The sequence below is a fragment of the Triturus cristatus genome, chromosome 1_2, assembly GCF_964204655.1.
Source record: "Triturus cristatus chromosome 1_2, aTriCri1.1, whole genome shotgun sequence".
Taxonomy (NCBI): domain Eukaryota; kingdom Metazoa; phylum Chordata; class Amphibia; order Caudata; family Salamandridae; genus Triturus; species Triturus cristatus.
In genome coordinates, this window is record NC_140580.1 from 126,414,323 (window position 1) to 126,431,975 (window position 17,653).

A 17,653-nucleotide genomic window follows, 5' to 3' on the forward strand; every position below is an offset into this window, starting at 1 on the left:
AGTATGTGCTTGTTACTTTTGTAATCCAGTACTGGGTGCCTAGACTCAGTACTGGGACCTTTATCCAAAACAGGTAAGTAATTACGTTTTCAGATATTATACGATTTTTAAAGAATATTTAAACTTTGCAGAAATTGACACTTAGAAGAAATTTCAAAGAAAAACTGCCAATGATTTCCTATGGGAGAAAGTTGGGTTACTGGTAAGTACAGTTGTAAGTATTTTTCAGAGTCAGTGCTGGGCACCAAGATCCAGCACTGGGAGCTCACCTAAGAGCAGGTGAGTATTTTCGTTTTCGTTACTCTGCTGATTTTTGGTGAATATTTTAAGTTTTGAAAAGTCCACACTTAGAAGAAATTTCAGGAAAAGCCAGTCGATGTTACACTATGGAGAAAATTGAGTTATCGGTTTAAAGGTAAGTACTCGACTGACAGAGTTAAGGTTCTGGGCATAGACTCAGGGTCTCCCAGGGTCAGGTAGGAACAGTTGGTTCACCCTCAGCGGCACAAGGGTGGCCGGGTGCAGAGAGAGTTAGGCCCAATGTTATCCTATGAGAGGTAGGGGGGCCTTGGTTGGTGGCTGCTGACTAGCAGGCCACGCGACTGTGGGAGATGGGCTCCTGGTCACTTACTCAGGGCAAGTGGGGAAGTATATAGGTGTAGAGGTTACACTGCCAGGGCCACTCGGGCGGCTGGGTGCAGGGTGCTTTTGAGCCTTCGGGCACTCAATTGATTTCAATGGGAAATCTCCGGTTTAGAAAAAGACTGCAAGCTCGGGGACAAAGATTCTTCATGTGCCACCACCACTTCGAGAGGTAAGTTGGGTAGTTGGAGGATAGGTAGGTACCCCGGGATTGGGAACAGGGGGCCGCAGGGCGCCAGGTGCAGGGGTGCCTTTTGGTGTCGGGAAATCTTACACTCTGTTGATCGCGGTTGGGGGGGCACCTGGCTCTGAGGCTGCAGGCTTCTTCAGGAGTGTCGAGGGAAGTCCTTGGGTGCCGTGGGGTCGTCCTCGTGGTCTTTGTTCACTCCGGCACAGGCCAGGCTTGGCGGGTGCAGAGTGGGCTGGGTTCGCGGTTCCGGGCTGCTGCCAAGGATTAGAAGTAGATTTTGAGTAGAGCCACTACTCATGGGAGTCCCAGTGGGCTTAGAGTCAAGAGGTAGCCAGGTCCTGCAGGGTTTGTGAGGTTGCTGGCCACAAGAGATGCCGGGTTGGAGCAGGAGCAGGTTCGAGGGTCGACAGGCCGGTAGGGCTGGGGCCAAAGCAGTTGATGTCTTCCTCTTCTTAGCAACTGGAGGGAGGTCTTCTTTCTTCTAGCTCTTCTTCGGATTTCGGAATCTGGAATAGGAAGGTTCAGGGTGCCCCTAAATACTAGATTTAGGGGTGTTACAGGTAGGTGAAGGGCAGGGACCAATGGGTCCGTGTCCTAGGGTGGGTACACCCCCTATCCTGCCTCTCTCCTGTGGGAGGGGGGCAGTAGCATAATCCTGATTGGGCAGGGCTTCCCATCTTCAAGATGGCGAGAGCCCGGAGATGTGCTTCACCTCGCCTCGCCCACCTGAGGGGTGGGGTTGGCAGGCAGGCACATCCCCTGTCCTTATTTGGGGTTTCCGGCCAAGCTTCCCGCCAGAGTGGGGGGTTGCAGTGGCCTGGGGAAGCTCACGGAGGCAGCATGCCTTTGAAGTTTCTCCCTGCCCATCCTGGGGGAGGAGATTTAGCACCTCGCCCAGGATGTGCATTGTTGCAGGCCCAGGAGAGCAGGGGCTCTCCTACCCAGGGGTCCAGCAACATGTCTGCTGTGTGGCAGCCTAGGCAGACTCAGAACAGACTAGGATTGAAGGTTAGGTTTTAGGGGGCATCTCTAAGATGCCCTATTGGGTGCTTGGTACATTACATCCCACACTGGCATCACTGCGGATTTAATGTGCTGAGAAGTTTGATACCAAACTTCTCAGTCTTCAGTGATGCCATTATGGTGCTGTGGAGTTCGTGTTTGACGAGCTCTCAGCACCATGTGCTCTTAAATGGCAGCACTGCACTTACAGGGCCCAGGAATGGACCTGGGTACTGTAGGGGCACAGGACTCATGCTCCTGTGCCCACACCACTGGCATAGGGCACCCAGCTAGATGGGTGGCTAATGTATGCTATGGCAGTGTAGGTGGTGGGCATGGCACACAGGGATGTGTGCCATGTCGACTCTTTGTTTTGTCTTGTACCCAGACACCCCGCCTGCAAGGGCAGTGTGTGTGTGTAAGGGTACAGGGCCTCTAAGGGTGGCCCAATGAGTGCTGCAGCCCTTAGGGGCCTTCCCTGGTCACAAGGCCCTGGGTACCTAGGGTATCATTTACCAGGTGCTGACATGTGGCCAGGGTTTGCCAAGTTGTGTTTTGTGTTTTAGGGAAGGAACATAGGCCCTGGGCACCTGATTTACTGAGTGTGCCCTGGACTCCTGCCAAAGTACATTCAGTAATTAGTGGGGGCATACCATGCAATAAAGATGGCGCTTTCTCACAAAAGGTGCAGGGCCTTTAAGGGTCGCACAATAAGTGCTGCAGCCCTTAGGGGCCTTCCCTGGTCACAGTGCCCTGGGTACCTGTGGTATCATTTACCAGGGGCCTACCTGTGGCCAGGGATGCCAATTGGGTTTGGGCTTCAATGCAATTTTAGGGAAGGAAGATAGGCCCTGGGCGAATTCATTGTGGCGAAAACACAGTGTACTCTGTCTCTGCAGGGCTGGGGGACCACAATGACACCATTGGCCCACTTCAACTTGGGTTTGGAGCAAGGGGTGCAGTGGTGTCTTCACCAGTCTGGTTTCTGCTGTCACAAAGTCCCACATGAGTCTTTGGGTGCCTGCAGGTTGCAGGGAAGAAGGTATGCTACTTCTCTGAAGGTCTTGGTTCCTGGGTGAAGAGCTTTGGGGACTCAGTTACTGCAGGAAAAATCGACTTTTGGTGTAATGCACAAGTTACTTACTTGTGTAACGATATATCTGTAAGAGACATTAGTTAGTGATCAATTCCTTACCGTAGAATATCCCCAGGCGTCAGACTGGATCCGGAAAGTTTTCATCAGCAGTACCCCTGTGCGTCGAAAGGTGGCATCATGCGGCTCCGCACCTGTCGCTGGCGTCGTAGGCGCCGAGATGACGTCACGGAGAATACTTAGGCGACAACCATGCGCGCTGACGTCAGTTCTGTGCACGACTTTCTGCGCCAGGAACGCAGAGTCATGCATGAAACTGACAACTGGTGCCATGAAACTAGAGCCCTGAAAGGGATGACCTTAACCCTAGAAATCAGTTCACAGAACGGGGAGGATGGGTGGGGCGGTAAAGAATCTATCACTAACTAATGTCTCTTACAGATATATCGTTACACAAGTAAGTAACTTGTGCATCTGAAAGACACGTTAATGATAGATTCCTTACCTTAGAATAGATTCCCCAGCAATACCAACCCCGGTGGTGGGTCTGCAAACAAGATCACACCAGAAAGTCACGGAGAACAGAATGGCCAAAAGAGCCGTCTCTCCGGACTTGCCTGTCAAAGCAATCATGCTTGGTAAACGTGTGTAGCGAGGCCCACGTAGCAGCCTGACAGATGTCCTGCAAGGGAACACCGCGTCCCAAAGCAGTAGTGGCTGCCGCTGCCCGGGTAGAATGGGCACGCAGCCCCACAGGAGGCTCCATCTTAGCCAACAAGTAACATGCTTTGATGCACAGAACGACCCACCGAGAGATGGTCCGTTTGTGCACGACCCGACCCTTTTTGGCACCCACGTAGCCAACAAAAAGTTGGTCATCCACCCGGAACTGTTGTGTGCACTTCAGATAGAACGAGAGCACACGTTTTGGGTCCAGACGGTGGAGTCTCTCTTCCTCTTTTGAAGGATGCGGCGGCGGAAAGAAGGTGGGTAAAGTGATGGTCTGCCCGATGTGGAAGGGCGTGACGACAACCTTTGGCAAGAAAGAATGACGAGTCCTTAAAACCACTTTGTCCGGATGAACAGAGAGAAAAGGGGGTTTAGAAGAAAGAGCCTGGAGCTCACTCACTCTTCTGGCAGAGGTGATAGTACTAGGAAAGCCGTCTTTAGAGTGAGAAGACGTAAGGGACAGTTATGAAGTGGCTCAAAGGGAGCGCACATCGGATAGGTCAAGACAATATTTAAGCCCTATTGAGGCATTATGAAAGGCACGGGGGGCGGGGAGCGATTAACAACCGGAGAATTAAAAAGGGAAGGCTGATCTGGAAGCCTTAGAAAGGCAGAAATGGCTGAGAGATAACCCTTGATAGTGCCCAGAGCAGAGCCCTGCTGGGCCAAAGAGAGAAGGAACAGAAGGACCTCGGAAAGAGGGGCAGAAAGGGGATCCCCAGCCTTTGCTGTGCACCATGCCACAAATTTGTTCCACCTGCAGGCGCATACTGTCTTAGTGGAGGGACTCCTGGCTGCCAGAATAATATCACATACAGGAAGGTCGAAAGCTGTCAAATGTCGCCGCTCAATCTCCACGCGTGGAGGCTGGACAGGTTCGGGTGGAGGACCGTCCCCTGCTGCTGCGACAGAAGATCCTCCCGAAGAGGCAGTCGGATCGGGGGATCGATAGCCATGCTGAGTAGCTCGGCATACCACTATCTTCGTGCCCAATCCGGAGCCACAAGGATGACTTGGGCCCGGTCGCGCCAAATCTTCTTCAGCACTCTGGGCAGAAGTGGTATAGGCGGAAAGGCGTACAACAGACCGCAACTCTACTCGTGAAGAAAAGCGTCGCCTAGCGAGTGCCGCCTTGGAAATTCCAATGCGCAGAACTGATGACATTGCGCGTTCTCTTCGGTGGTGACTAGATCTAACCAAGGCTCTCCCCACTGCAGAAAGAGACCTTGTGCCACGTCCGAGTTCAGACGTCATTCGTGATCCATCATGCACCGGTGGCTGAGTTCGTCCGCCCTGGCGTTCAGAGAACCTGCCAGGTGTTGAACCACCAAGGTAATGCATTGATGTTCCAGCCATGTGCAGAGGCGGAGAGCCTCCTGACATAGGGTCCACGACCCCACCCCGCCCTGTTTGTTGCAGTACCACATGGCGGTGGTGTTGTCCGTGAACACCTGCACTACACTTCCCCGTTAAGAGGGAAGGAATGCCTTCAGTGCAAGCTGGATCGCCCGCAGCTCCAATAGGTTGATATGAAGCCGGGACTCCGCCAGAGAACAGAAGCCTCTGATCTCCGCCTCTCCCATGTGGCCCCTCCATCCCAGGAGGGACGCATCTGTCACCATTGTGTGCTCCGGTTGGAGAAGGGAGAGGGATCTGCCATTGACCCAATCATGATTCGTGAGCCACCACTGCAATTGTCGTGCAGCGCCCTCCGAGATCTGGACATGATCGCACAGGTTGCCCCGATGCTGTGTTCACTGGAACTTCAGGTCCCACTGCCGAGCCCGCATATGCCATCTGGCATGTTGCTCTAGCAGGATGCAGGAGGCCATTAGGCCCAGGAGCCGGAGAGTCATCCTGACTGTAACCCGGGATATAGGCTGAAAGATCGGAATCATAGCCTGAATAACCCGGACTCGCTGCTCGGGAGGATAAACCCGAAACTGCGTCTAATCCAGAACCGCTCCGATGAAGGGGAGCTTCTGAGAGGGACTCAGGTGCGACTTCGCCACGTTGATGGAGAACCCCAGCAAATGCAGGAGGTCGGCCATAGTCTGGAGGTGGGAGACGACTGCCTGGGGCGAGCCCGCCTTCAACAACCAGTCGCCGAGATAGGGGAAGACTGGAACTCCTGATCTGCGCAGATGAGCTGCAACCACCACCATCACTTTCATGAACACCCGAGGGGCACTGGTAAGGCCGAAGGGGAGCACGGCAAACTGAAAGTGCACTAGGCATACCGTGAACTGCAGGTAACGCCGGTGGGCCGGCAGGACGGGGATATGAAAATATACGTCCTGCAAGTCCAACGCTACCATCCAGTCTCCAGGGTTGAGGGCAGCCAAGACCTGAGCCAGAGTCACCATCTTGAACTTCTCATTCCCGAGGAAGCAGTTGACGTTCTTGAGGTCCAAGATGGGACGCAGGCCCCTTTTTTCCTTCTTGAGGACCAGAAAGTAGTGGGAACAACAACCACGTCCTACTTCTGGCCCAGGAACGCGCTCGATGGGCCCCTTGGCCAAGAGGGCCATGACTTCCTGCTAGAGAAGCGCGAAATGGTCCCCCGACATGCGGTGGAACTGAAGTGGCATGGCCGGAGGGGCAGTCTCGAAGGGGAGGGAGTAGCCCCTTCGGACGATTTGCAGCACCCAACTGCGTGAGGTAACGGAACGCCAGTGAGGAAGGTGATGGCGGCACCTGCCGTCCACCAGCGTGGGGTGTGCCACAAAGTTCGACTAGGAAGGCTTTGAGGCGGATGCTATGGGAGCTGAGGTGGACTGACCCGCACGCTGTCCCCCTGTCCCTGCCGCGGCGGACACCACGTCCGCGCTTAGGTTGGTTCTGTGCAGGATTCTGGCTGAACAAACGTGTTGGGCGCCCCTTCCGAGGCCACGAAAGGAACAAAAAGCAGACGTGGCCGGGCGCGTGGTGAAGAGGCCTTGGACGTAGCCCAGGAGTCCTTAAAACGCTCCAGCGCACTATCTGCCTTATCGCCAAACAGGCGAGTACCATCAAAGGGCATGTCCATAAGAGAACTTTGAACATCCCCTGAAAAACCAGTGGACTGCAACCAGGCGTGACGACGGAGGGCCACTGTTGTGGAAATCGCCCTACCCAGTGAGTCCGCGGTGTCCAGTCCACACCTGACGGCGAACTTTGCCGCATCTTTCCCCTTGGCAACAGCTTGGGAAAGCACTGTCCGACACCTCCTCTGGACACTGAGCCAAAACCTGCGCAACCATGTCCCACACAGAGGGGGAATAGCGGCCCAAGAGGCATGCAGTGTTCACCGACCGCAGCCCTAAGCTGGCAGATGAAAACAGTTTCTTGCCGAACTGTTCCAGCTTCTTGGATTCCTTATCCGGGGGAGCGGTAGGGAATGCGCTTTGGGAAGTGGAGGCCTGGATGACCAGGATCTCTGGGGTTGGGTGGGCACACAGAAAAGCAGGTTCACCCGGGGCTGGGCGATGGCGCCTGGCCACATTCTTATCCACGGGAACCCCGGTGGCTGGTCAAGACCAGGTGCCCATCAAGACGTCAGTTAGGGCCTCATTGAACGCCAGCAGGGCTCCAAAGAGCTTGCCGTCGGCTGAAGTACTTCAGTGAGGAGATTAGTCTTGAGGGTCACTGTAGGCAGGTCAAGGGCCTCAGCTGCTCCACGGAGCACCATAGTGTATGTAGAGACCCCCTCCATAGCCACAGCAGGAGGAAAAAGAAAAACAGGGTCAGAGTAGAGGTCAAGGCAACCGACATCCTCTAGCTCTTCCGTCCATTCCTGGTCCTCACACCCTTCCCAGTGGTCCATCTCCGTGTCACAATTAAGGTCCCAACTAGGGGCAAAATTGTCCGGAAAACCTGGCAAAGGCGGTGGCGGAACGAACGGAGCCGCCGCCCGCAGCGGCGACGGCAGGAAGGGAGGGCCCTTGTGAGAAAGTGCCCTCTTTCTTGCATGGTTTGCCCCCACTTTTTGTTGAATTGCTGATGTGCTTTGACTGAGTGTGCCCAGGGCCTGTGTTCCTTCCCTAAAACTGCATTGAAGCCTAACCCCAATTGGCATCTCTGGCCACATGTCAGCCCCTGGTAAATGGTGCCACAGGTACCCAGGGTCCTGTGACCAGAGAAGGCCTCTAAGGGCTGCAGCACTTATTGTGCCACCCTCAGAGGCCCTGTACCATGACACTCACACACTGCGTTTGCAGACTGAGTGTCTGGGTGCAGAACAAAACAGAGACGACATGGCACACATCCCTGTGTGCCATGCCCACAAACCACTGTCCTGGCATACATCAGTCACCACTCTAGCTGGGTGCCCTATGCCAGTGGTGAGGGTACAGGAGCATGAGTGCAGTGCTGCCATTAAGAGTATATGGTGCTGGGAGTTTGTCATTACGAACTCCACAGCACCATAATGGCTACACTGAAGACTGGGAAGATTGGCATCAAACTCCTCAGCACATTAAACCCCCACTGATGCCAGTGTGGGATTTAATGTAAAATGCACGACAGAGGGTATCTTGGAGATGCCCCCTGAAACTCGAGCAACTTCCAGTGACCTGACTGAGTGGCTGCTTAGGCTGCCACCCCAGACATGTTTCTGGACCCCTGGGTCGATAGCTTGCTGCTCTCGGAGGCCTGAAACAATGCACATCCTGGGACGAGGTGCCAAGCCTCCTCCCCCAGGATGGGCAGGGTTCACGAAGGAGAAGCTTCAAAGGCATGCCGCCTTTGTGAGCCTCTCCAGACCATTTGCTGCTTTCAGCATCTGGTCCCCACTGGTTCTACCCCCCCACTTTGGGCGGGAGAAGCTGCGGAAAAAACAAGTGAGGAAGAGAGGTGTGCCCACCTCTGCCAACTCCACCCCTAAGGTGGGGGAGGCGAGGTGAAGCATAACCTAGAGTACCCGCCATCTTGAAGATGAGGGGGGAGGGGGGACCCAGCCAACCAGGGACAGGCTCCTGCCCCCCTTCCACTGGAGAGAGAAGAGTGGCAGAATAGGGGGTGTACCCACCCCAGGGAAGGAACCCATTTGTCCCTGTCCTTTACCTACTTGTAACACACCTAAATTTAGTATTTAGGGGCACCCTGAACCTTCCTTCCTCAGAACCAGCAACAACAAGAAAAGAAGATAAGAAGAAGGACGAAGAGCCGTGCAGAGCTAACAAGAGGACAACGCCCACTGACTTGGCCCCAGCCCTACAAGGCTGTCTCCCCTCGAACCTGCGAAATCCCAGCGTGTCCAGCAGACAGCAACCTCACAAACCCCGGAGGACCTGCCTGCCTTCACTTTCCAGACTGTTTCTCCCATGAACACCGGACGTGTTTAAACTGCAGCTCCTAGTGCCAGCCAGAAGCCGCGAATCCAGCCCCCTCTGCACCTGCCAAACCCGGCCCGAGATCGAGTGGAAATACACCACGAGGAGGTCCCCCTGGAGATCCTGACCCGAGATCCAGCGATCCCTGACCTGCCTCAAGCCTCCTGACGCCTGCAGCCTCAATCCAGAGGACCCCCCCCCTACCACGACGTCGCAAGACACCCCTGCACCCGACGCCCCACGGCCTTGTGTGCCCAAACCAACAGTGCCTAACCAACCCTCAACATCCCAACTTACCCCTCGAAGTGGTGGTCGCTCCTGGAAGATCCTCGTCCCCGAGCCTGAAGTGTTTCTTTGTCCCAGAGAATCGCCATTGAAATCAACAGGGCACCCGACCTCAAAACAGCACCCGGCCGCCGTAGTGTCGCTGAGGGTGCACCTTTGGTGCTACTTTAGTCCCCAACTTGCCATGAGCTTAACCCTAGGAGCTTTGCTCCCACAACCCCGTGGCCTGCTTGCCAGCAGCCACCAACCGTAGCCCCCCTATCCTCCATAGGATAACATTGGGCCTCAACACTCTGCATCCGGCCACCCTAGTGCCACCGGGGGTGCAACAGCAGTGCATCACTGACCCTGGGGGACCCCTGAGTTTTACCCCAGAACCCTAACTCAAAAGACCGATTACCTACCTGGAAACCGGTAACCTCTTTTTCCTCATAGAATAACATTGGCACTTTTTCTCCCAAAAAGTTTCCAACTGTCGACTTTTGAAAACTGAGAATATTCCTAAAAATAAAAAAAAAATAAAAAAATCACCCGATTAACCAAAACGCATTTTCTCAACTGTTTTCAGGAAATGTCCAGGTGTTGAATCTAGGTATCCAGCACTGAGAAAGAAAAGTAACGTTAAAGTAACTTACCTGCAAAGGTAATTTCCTCCCATAGGATAACATTGGTGATTCTATGCAAAAAAGTTTCGAAGTGTTAACTTTTGAAATACAATAATATTCTTTAAAAATCGTACCTCTAACTAAAACGTATTTACTCAACCGTTTTCAGGAAATGCCCGAGTGCTGAATCTAGGATCCAGCACTGTGTTAGAAAAAGTAATCCGAAAAGTAATTAACTGCATTTTTACTCAAAAAGCCTATTGATTCCTATGTACTGAGTCTACTAAGTTTGTGCATTGCATTGCAACCCCTGTAAACTCGAATTGGTACAAAGTCCTACTATCTTTTGAAAGTATTCAACAACAGCATCTTGTAGCTGAAAAGTATTTACATGCTTACCTGTGCCAGGCTTGCTTGGTTCTAGAAATAAAACAACAGTAAATTTTTTTATACAAAACAATTGGCCTAGAGTTCAGTTCTTGAGTGTGTGAATTCATTTGCTGACTGAGTGTGTACATCAAATGCTTAACATGGTCCTCTGATACTGCCTTACTACTCGACCAAACTACCACTTTAGAGAGTAAGGTTTTATCTAACGTTAGCCTCTGCCAAACCTCTGGGGACAGTGGACTCTGTACACACTGAACCTATTTGGGAACAGAGCCACTTTATCAAACTCATTGAGCGCGCTCTTACGTCAGGATACTTTTAAGGCTGGTCCAGGGAAAATACTTTTAAAGAAAACCTAGAGAATGCTTTGGAATACTTCCAATGTTCTATTAAACTCCTGCAATCTTGGTCCCCAATACTCTTGATGCTTTTCCTAAAATAATCCACCCCAAGATTGAGCTTTGATACTGATGAGGCTTACTGTTTACAGCTATCCCACTATAAGCCATTTTTAGCTAGAGTACAATATAAAGTGAGTTCAAAATATCTGAGATTTTCATTAGATCATAAGGTTAGCCGTCGTATTTTGATGTTGCGATTGAGGACACTACCACTAAAAGAATTAACTGAAAACTGGGGTGGCACACTGGATAAAGCTGGCCTCTGTGATCTAGGAGGAGGAGGAGGTATTCAAGATTTGGTACAGGTACGGTTTGTTTGCCCTAACAAACTCCTGGTTGAAGCACATAGCTGTTTTATAAAACCTATTTGTATTAAATAGAATATCTCTAGAATTATGGATCTGATTGAATTATTAAGAGCCCCCCAGATGAATTTTTATGCTATAAAGTATTTAAATTTTTAGAAACTTGTTCACCACTATTTTAGAGCGGTTTAATCTATGAACGACACTTCCTGTATAAATTATATTTTTTTATATTGTGGATATCTGACGAGGTCTATAGCAATAAAATTTGATTTGAAGTAATACATTCAGTGTCAGGGGACCTGGCACACGGGAATGTGTGTCAGGTCATGTTTTCATTTTTGTCTGCATCAAAACATGCAGCCTACGATAGCAGCCCTGTATGAGTTTGGTGACGGGTCCCTGAGAGTGACACTGTGCTACAGCACTTGGGGGACACTCGTTTGTACCCAAGGTCTTAGGCACCAGGGGTACTATTTAATAGGGACTTCTAGAGGGTGCTAAAGGCATTGCCAATCGGGAGAACCATTGTCCTGTTTTGGGAAAGAGATTTGGCACTGGTGACCTGGTTAACAGGAACACAGTGCACTTCTAGTCAAAATCACATGTACCAGGCGAAAGTGGGGGTGTCCATGTCAAAATGGAGTACTTTCAAACAACTAATACATAGAAAGATTTAAATGACTCACCTCCAGTAAAGAGAAGTTTAAGTCAGGAATGTACTGGATGCACTCTCTTTCCAAGCTTGGACCTCTGACACCAGGGACTCCAGTCGTGGTAATGAATCCAAATGCACTGGGATACTATGACCTCTTGACACTAGTTCCACCAGGTTGTCAAGCACTGGCACACGCCCGCTAGCCTAGACACAAAAGTATCAGTCACTAATCCAGACTCAAAGAATCAAAACTAGGTTCACTACATGCAGGCACAAGTCAATGGTCAAGAATATTTCAGCACTACTACGGATCTTCATTCAAGTTGTCAATTTAAATAATCTTCATTTAGGTCATAAATTTAAAGTGACAAAATGGAAATCTAAATATATGTGTACAAAAATGAAAATCTACATTTTAAGGACTTCCATTATAAACTAGAAAACGTATTCCAATATGTTGTTCCATTATAATCTGGAAAATGTACTTCAATCTGTTACACCCTACACCATATCGTTTCCTAGGTTCCTTCACAACTTCAGACACTTTGTAAGAGTACGAGTACAGCAGGTCTAAAAAATATTTAACACATTTACTGAATTCCAAATAACAAATACCAGGCAATCATGCTTGCAAATCCCTGCAATGGCATTTCATTTAAACCATAAGGCTGGCTCTCGCATATCAGTTTGTGCTAGATCATACCCAGCTTTCACATATCTTTCATTTAATGCTGAATTTGGCTCACCTGTTGATACTGTACATGTACCTTCTCGGAGAAAAGACTGTCTGCTTATGGCAAGCTAACCAGGTGTAAGACACACAAATTCCCACTTCTGCTTTTTAGGCACCAGACTTTCCAACTTTTGGGGTAGCAGTGCCAGAGTTTACATCAAGTCTGAGGCAGGTGTTTAGCAAGAGTGGTTACTGACCGCCCTACCAGGATGTGTGGGACTGAGAAGTGACGGCATGTATTCTAATCAGGCTGAGGCCTATTCACCCGTGCCTCTGTGGGAATGTGGATTATCAGTTGGGGTGGTTGTGAGACGTCACCAAGTAATAATGTCACTATTCTGTATCAAGTCCAGTTAGGTTTCTTAAAATTAAATCCTTCCTCAGTCCTGGGTAACCATGGCACAGAGCAGTCAGGCTAAACTCAAAGACAGTTCAGTCGAAAGCACAACACAATAAATAGTCCACTCCATTTTATAAAAATAGGAATATAATTAGCAATTTAATGAGCAAATAGACACCAAAAGCAAAAATCGGATTGGGGAAAGAGAAATATAATTTTTAGGAGTTGTCTAGCACCAAAAAGTGCAAAGCGGGAACCAAAGGTTATTGGTCGTGCTAGAACAGGCCAAAGTGAAAAGCTATGGTCGACAGCGATGGAGTGCGGGTCAGCTACAGGTACCAGGTTTGGCCTGCTGGAACGGTTACCTTTAAAGGAACTCGTTCGTTGGCGGGGCAGGCTGCCGGCTAGATCTGATGGAGGGCTCTACAATGTGCGTGTTTGTGTGGGGGGGGGCGGGGTCAGACCTATGGGCACACCTCGGTCTCCAACCTCCAGGCTTTGGGCACCCTTTGTACAATTAAGTTAGGTTCATGGACCTTAAATCTCATTAGACGAAGTTTGTGTCTTTTAAAATGAGTCTGAAAACCTCAAAACACACTATTTTGTGGCTGTTTCTATGAGAAATTGTTATTTCATACTGCTCAGTATGTATTGGAGGTACCCACTTGGATGATGTGAGAAGGTTCAAGCATGTGAATCTATGAAAAAATCTATGTTGGAGAAGGAAAGGTTTCTTACCCATGTTGGAGAAGGAAAGGTTTCTTACCTGTAATCCTAGTTCTTCTTCAAGGGCATCTCCATTGAACTCATAAGCACTGGATAGTCCTGCCAACTATCCCAGAGCACTTATAATATAAAAATATTCTTGTTTGTGGTTGACTGTTAATTCTTCTCTACAAGAGACAATGAATAAATGAGACTCAAAATTCATCTATCTCTGCTGTGAAGAGGACATCTTAACTTATGATGCAGCAGGCAACATGCATTTCAAATGACAGTATCCAGCAGACCATGTTGTAGGTGACATGACATCTGTCAACGATGCAGCAGCAGACAGTTCTGTAGTCAACAGGGTCTTCTCTGACAACTCAAATCTACGATGCAGACTGTTGCTTTAGCTTGTTGGCAACCAATGATGGTAAGGGCAGCAACTCTTGAATGTAAAGATGACACAGCATATCTAGATGTCTTTGTAGGCATAGTGGATGGACCGAATTGTGCCAACCATGATGATGCAGCCAACAGTGAAGATACGAACGAGCACAAGATCGCTATTCGTAACCATCTAGGATGTGGGAATTCGCAATTGGGGGCGGCGAGGGAAAGAACAGAGTAATGGTAGCACTGAGGAGATTTGAAGCACTGTGCATTTCACTTTTCAAACCAACCATAGAGCGGACACTTTCTGGTTGGTGCTCTAGTGGTTGGAGTCCCGGCCTGGCATAAAAAGGCAGGGCAGCAGGCGCGCATCAGAGAAGCAGCAGCACTGTGAGGGTTTGCTGATCAGTTGCACCTATGAGGCAGTGATTTTTATGTTTTCTTTGAGCATGCAATGGAGGCACTGCTGGCGTGCTGAAGGTGCGTCTAAGGCAAACCCATCCACGCCCGACCGGGGCCAGGGAACCTGCAACTCTAACCTCTCACCAGCAAATATATTCCAGGGCCTTCCTACTTAAAGCTAAAGGGACAACATGTGCTAACTGTAGCCACTCAATAAATGTGTCTAGTTCAGACAGCACTCTAAAGTATTGCTCCTATAGGTTTCCTTTTGATCCTACAAGTAGGGAACTCCACGCACCTAAATCTCGACAAAATGTGCTTCTCCTCAACTGCATGGTCCTTCCAGGTCATAAGCTGGACATCCGTTCTCTCCTAGAAGATTACAAACTGGATGTAGTTTTCCTCACGGAAACATGGCTTCATGAGGAATCCGGACCGGATGTAGTTCAGGCTGACCCCCAGACAAAAATCCATTCAACTGTAGAATTGATCCCCTCACTCTCCTATTGTGAAAGTGTTGCATTTTCTTTATCTTTTTCCCATACTACCACAATGTCGGAAGCTTAGTATATCGCCTCCCAGGCCAGGCCAGTCATTTATTCAATCAACCCCAATGTTCTAGCGAGTTTGGTCATAAAATATACTCCCTTAACGGTCATGGGAGATTTAAATCCACACTTGAATGATTCTAAAGACCCCCAAACTTCCTGCTTTATGCAGGATCTAGCTGCCCTACAATTACAGCAAAGAGTTCAGTGCTCCACCCACATAGGGGGTCATTTGTTGGATCTGGTATTTACCAACAATTCCCGGATGTTTGCTCCCATTAAGAGTACAGCCATGTTTGATAGACAATGGTCCGAGTTAAACTGGGAAAGCTGGAAGTGTTCACTGAATCAATCCTTACCCTGGATGGGCCTTGGTCCACTGGATAATCATGATAAGATCACAAACTGGCTGACCCAAAATATCACCACGATACCAACGGGGATGATGGACGGAGCATTAGAGCAAATCAAACACTCACCCCCAGTCAACTGATCTGGGTTTAATCTATCATCATTCTTTAGCTCACTCCACCACTCCAGTTCAGACATGGCCATATGCAAATCAGTATGACCCTGTGCTTCATGGAAACAGTCCAGCCCGAACTGCCAAGCCATGTCTTCCCTGGACCGAAAACAAGCATCCTGGGACCGGTTTTGGGGTTTCACCCCTCTTCAACCTGCTGCTGTGACACAAGATCCTCCCGTAGAGGCAGACAGATCGGGGGATTGATCGCCATGCTGAGTAGCTCGGGATACCAATATCTTCGTGGCAAATCCTTAGCCACAAGGATGACTTGGGCCCGGTCGTGCCAGATCTTCAGCACTCTGGGCAGACGTGGTATAGGCGGAAAGGCGTACAACTGACTGCAACTCCACTCGCGACGAAAAGCGTCGCAGAGCAAGTGCCGCCTTTGAAATTCCAACGCGCAGAACTGATGTCATTGCGCATTCTCTTCGGTGGCGAATAGATCTAACCAAGGCTCTCCCCACTGCTGAAAGAGACCTTGCGCCACGTCCGAGTGCAGACGCCATTCGTGATCGATCCAGCACCGGCGGCTGAGTTCGTACACCCTGGCGTTCAGACAACCTGCCAGGTGTTGAACCACCAAGGTAATGCCTTGATGTTCCAGCCATGTACAGAGGCGCAGAGCCTCCTGACATAGGGTCCATGACCCCACCACGCCCTGTTTGTTGCAACACCACATGGCGGTGGTGTTGTCCATGAACACCTGCACCACACTCCCCAGACAGAGGGAAGGAATGCCTTCAATGCCAGTCGGATCGCCCGCTGCTCCGACAGGTTGATATGGAGCCGGGACTCTGCCGGAGACCAGAGTCCTCTGATCTCTGCCTCTCCCAAGTGGCCTCCCCATCCCAGGAGGGACGCATCCGTCACCACTGTGTGCTCCGGTTGGGGAAGGGAGAGGGATCTGCCATTGACCCAATCGCGATGCGTGAGCCACCACTGCAATTGTCGTGCAGTGCCCTCCGAGATCAGGACATGATCGGACAGGTTGCCCTGATGCTGCTCCCACTGGAACTTCAGGTCCGACCGCAGAGCCCGCATATGCCATCTGGCATGTGGCACTAGCAGGATGCAGGAGGCCATCAGGCCCAGGAGCCGGAGGGTCACCCTGACAAACCCGGGACAGGTCGGAATCATAGCCTGAATATCCTGGACTCGCTGCTCGTGAGGATAAACCCGAAACAGCGTCGAATCCAGAACCGCCCCGATGAAGGGGAGCCTCTGAGGGGGACTCAGTTGCGACTTCGGCACGTTGATGGAGAACCCCAGCAAATGCAGGAGGTCGGACGTAGTCAGAAGGGGGGGTGATGACTGCCTGGGGCGAGCCCACCTTCAACAACCAGTCGTCGAGGCCGGGGAAGACTGACACCCCCGACCTGCGCAGATAAGCTGCAACCACCGCCATCACTTTCGTGAACACCCGAGGGGTGCTGGTAAGGCCGAAGGGGAGCACGGCAAACTGAAAATGCTCCTGGCCTACCGTGAACCGCAGGTAACACCGGTGGGCCAGCAGGACGGGGATGTGAAAATATGTGTCCTGCAAGTCCAATGCTACCATCCAGTCTCCCGGGTCGAGGGCAGCTAAGACCTGAGCCTGAGTCAGCATCTTGAACTTCTCCTTCCGGAGGAAGTGATTGACGTCCCGGAGGTCCAAGACAGGACGCAGACACGCTTTGTCCTTCTTGGGGACCAGAAAGTAGTGGGAATAACAACCACTCCCTACTTCTGGCCCAGGAACGCACTCGATGGCCCCCTTGGCCAAGAGGGCTGCAACTTCCTGCTGGAGAGTCGCTAAGTGTTCCCCCGACATGCGGTGGGACCGAGGTGGCATGGCTGGAGGGGTGGACTGAAAGGGAAGGGAGTAACCCTTGCGCATGATCTGCAACACCTACTTGTTCGATGTGATGGCGCGCCAGTGGGGGAGGTGATGGCAAATCCTGCCACCCACTGGCGTGGGGTTGTCCCCAATGCTCGGAATAGGAAGGTTTGGAGGCAGAAGCAGCGGGGGCGGAGGTGGACTGCCCCCCACACCGAATGGCGAACTTAGCTGCATCCTTACCCTCAGCAACCGCCTGGGAAAGCACAGCATGGACCTCCTCAGGACACTGAGGCAACACCTGAGCAACCGTATCCCACACCGCGTGGGAATAGCAGCCCAATAAGCAGGCGGTGTTCACCGACCGCAGCCCCAAGCTGGCCAAGGAGAACAACCGCTTACCAAACTGTTCCAACTTCTGAAGAGTTCTTATCCGGTGGAGCCGTGGGAAAGGCACTCTGCGACGTCGAGGCCTGGATGACCAGACTCTCAGGCGTAGGATGAGTGGTCCAAAACGCGGGGTCACCAGGCGCCGGGTGGTGACGCCTGCCGACATTCTTATCCACAGGGTCCCCTGT

At 51.1% G+C, this 17,653-nt stretch overlaps 1 pseudogene across 1 annotated transcript in view; it reads right to left on the reverse strand.

Moving 5' to 3' along the window:
• LOC146866938 (lysine-specific demethylase 5B-like) overlaps window positions 1-17,653 on the reverse strand; it is a 532,890-nt pseudogene that overhangs the window by 284,018 nt on the left and 231,219 nt on the right. Inside the window, exon 6 of the transcript XR_014966714.1 lies at window positions 11,644-11,816. The product of XR_014966714.1 is annotated as a lysine-specific demethylase 5B-like (transcript). The remainder of the gene's footprint in view (window positions 1-11,643; window positions 11,817-17,653) is intronic.